This window comes from Henckelia pumila, chromosome 2 (assembly GCF_033568475.1).
Source record: "Henckelia pumila isolate YLH828 chromosome 2, ASM3356847v2, whole genome shotgun sequence".
Taxonomy (NCBI): Eukaryota; Viridiplantae; Streptophyta; class Magnoliopsida; order Lamiales; family Gesneriaceae; genus Henckelia; species Henckelia pumila.
This window is the reverse complement of record NC_133121.1, coordinates 188,621,636-188,625,040: the sequence shown is the minus strand read 5'-3', so window position 1 is coordinate 188,625,040 and position 3,405 is coordinate 188,621,636. Positions and strand designations below refer to the sequence as shown.

Genomic DNA, 3,405 nt, shown 5'->3' with positions numbered 1-3,405 from the left:
GCAGAATCAGTTTAGGGGTGCAGCTACTGAAGATCAAAATTTGTACCTGCGTACTTTTCTGAAGATTGCTGACACAGTGAAGATTCATGGTGTTACTGAGGACACCATCAGACTACGATTGTTCACGTTCTCTCTTAGGGACAATGCTCGTAGTTGGTTGCAGTCATTACCTCTTGGGAGTATCACTACATGGGAGACATGGCATCCAAATTTCGGGCTAAGTATTTTCCTCCTGCCAAGTCTGCCCAGATGAAAATTGAGATCACTACTTTCAAACAACAAGATTATGAGCTACTGTATGAAGCTTGGGAGCGGTACGAGGAATTGCTTAGGAAGTGTCCGAACCATAATTTTCCGGACATGGAACAATTTGAGTTATTCTACAATGGTTTGAATGGCCCAACGAGGATTTCTGTGGATGCTGCGACTAGAGGTTCAATATTTTATAAATTTCTTGAGGAGGCTTATGAGATGCTTGAGCAAATTACTGTTAACAGTTATCAGTGGCCGAGTGAGAGATCTGCAATAAGGAAGCCTGCTGGAATTCATGAGGTTGATGCATTCACTGATTTGACTGCTCAGATGGCTACTATTTCTACACAGTTGGCTGCACTGACCAAAGGGAATCAAATTTATACTGAGACAGCATCACTGGCGACTGCCATAAATTCTCTTGATGGATTTGAGAGCGTGGAGCAAGCGCAATATGTGAACAACAGGAATTACAACAATTAACGAGGTAATCCTGTACCCAATCAGTACCATCCTAGTTTGCGTAATCATGAGAATTTTTCCTATGCAAACAATAAGAATGTGTTGAATCCTCCACCGGGGTTCAATACTCAGAATGGTGAGGGTAAGGCATCTTGGAAGATTTGGTGAGTAATTTTATTGCAGAATCATCCACAAGATTTAAGAGGAATGAAAATAGGCTTGATAGTATGGAGACGCACTTGACCAATGTGAGCGCTTCTATGAAAAATCTTAAAACACAAATTGGTCAACTGGAAAATGCATTGAATAATCAGCAGAGATGTGTGTTTCCTAGCAACACTGAGGTTAATACTAGGGAGCAATGCAAAGCTGTTACCCTTAGAAGTGGTAAAGAACTTGGGACTGATAACCCAAAGGCAGTGGATGATGAGGAAGTTGAAGAGATTGTGGTGGAGTCCGAAAATTCTGATAGCAAAAATTCCAGCAACTCTGCAGTTTTACCTGAGAAACTGCCTGTGCCAAAAGTTGTTCTGTCATATCCTCAGCGATTCAAGAAGAAAGCGTTGGATGAGAAGTTCTCTAAGTTTCTTGACATCTTTAAGAAAATTCATATAAATATTCCATTCGCTGATTCTTTGGAGCAGATGTCGCATTATGATAAATTCATGAAGGATGTGATGGAGAGGAAGAGAAAGCTTGAAGAGTTTGAAACAGTGAAATTGACAGAGGAGTGCAGCGCCATCCTGCAAAAGAAAGTGCCACAAAAATTGAAAGATCCAGGGAGTTTTACTATTTCTTGTATTATTGGTGGTGCGACTGTTAATAGGGCATTATGTGATTTAGGTGCAAGTATTAATTTAATGCATTTGTCTATTTTCAGGTCTTTGGAGCTTGGCGAGGTGAAACCAACCACGATTACTCTGCAGTTGGCTGACCGTTCTCTAACATATCCTCGAGGAGTTGTGGAATACGTTTTGGTAAAAGTAGATAAATTTATTTTTCCTGCTGAATTTGTAGTGCTTGATATGTAAGAATATCAAGATGTCCCTCTAATTTTGGGGAGACCATTCTTGGCGACTGACAAAGCGTTAATTGATGTTCAGGAGGGCGAATTAACTCTACGAATTGGTGGTGAAGCTGTCACCTTCAATATCTATAAAACCATGAAATACCAAAATGAGGTACATTCTTGTAATCGCATTAATTCATCTAATTCTCATGAAAATAATTTTTGTGCAGGAATGGAGTTGGAGGACGCATTGGCTAGGTGCCTGATTAATTCCATCAATCAAGTGGATGGTGATGATTGGGAACTTAGAGAGCAAATTCTTGCTCTTGAAAGTTTGCCAAAGGAAAAATATGGCCAAGACAAAATTGAAGCATTGCCTGAGGAAGTCAGCAAAGAGGTACCAATTTCTTCTACTCCTAAATTGAAAGAACTGCCTGGTCATTTATGTTATGCATTTTTGGGAGAAAATTCTACTAACCCGGTAATTATTTCATCCTCTCTTACTCATGATGAAAAGGATAAATTATTAAGAGTTTTGAGAAAATTTAAATCTGCTTTGGGTTGGTCAATTTCTGATATCAAAGGAATTAGTCTCAACATTTGCATGCATAAGATTTTAATGAAGGAGTCGTATAGTCCTTATGTTGATCATCAAAGGAGGTTAAATCCTGCGATGAAAGAAGTAGTAAAGGCTGAGGTGTTGAAATTATTGAATGCTGGTATTATTTATGCTATATCTGACAGTTCTTGGGTGTTGCCAGTACAGGTTGTGCCAAAGAAGGGAGGCATGACTGTGGTTAAAAATGAGAAAAACAAGTTGATTTCGAATCTTAATGTTACTGGTTGGAGAGTTTGCATTGATTATAGAAGGTTGAATAAGGCTACTAGAAAAGATCATTTTCCTCTTCCTTTTATTGATCAGATGCTTGGCAGGTTGGCAGGTTATAAACATTACTATTTTTAGATGGCTATTTTGGCTACAATCAAATTGCCATAGCGCCAGAAGATCAAGAAAAAACAATTTTCACATGTCCCTATGGTACTTATGCTTTTAGGAGAATGTCCTTTGGTTTGTGTAATGCACCGGCTATTTTTCAGCGATGTATGATGACAATTTTTTCTGGCATGGTGGAAGAAGTCATGGAAATTTTTATGGATGATTTTTCTCTGTTTGAGTCTTCTTTTGATCATTGTTTGCACAATCTGACCCTTGTTTTGCAGCGTTGCCAAGAGAAAAATCTAATGCTTAATTGGGAAAAATGTCACTTCATGGTGCAAGAGGGAATAGTACTTGGACATAAGGTGTAATCTAATGGGCTTGAGGTGGATCGAGCAAAAGTGGTTGCGATTGAAAAGCTTCCACCGCCAAATAATATGAAAGTCATTAGAAGTTTCTTGGGACATGCCGGGTTTATCGTCGTTTTATAAGAGATTTTTCTAAAATCACTAAACCTTTCTGTAATTTATTAGAAAAAGATACATCTTTTATTTTTGATGATGCGCGTTTGCAGGCATTCACAAAGATCAAGGAGGAACTAATTTATGCGCCTATTATGGTTGTGCCCGACTGAAAAGAGACGTTTGAAGTGATGTGTGATTCCAGCAATTATGCTGTGGGAGAAGTTTTGGGACAGAGAAGAGATAAGTTGTTTCGGGCGATTTACTATGTCAGCCGCACTCTT

The 3,405-nt window shown here is 38.8% G+C and overlaps 1 non-coding gene across 1 annotated transcript; it reads right to left on the bottom strand.

Annotated features, from left to right (window-relative positions):
• Positions 1–247: 247 nt before the first annotated feature.
• On the bottom strand, positions 248–353 carry LOC140885685 (small nucleolar RNA R71). The gene has a single exon (XR_012151103.1). It is a non-coding gene; the product is annotated as a small nucleolar RNA R71 (small nucleolar RNA).
• Between the last annotated feature and the right edge of the window lie 3,052 nt (positions 354–3,405).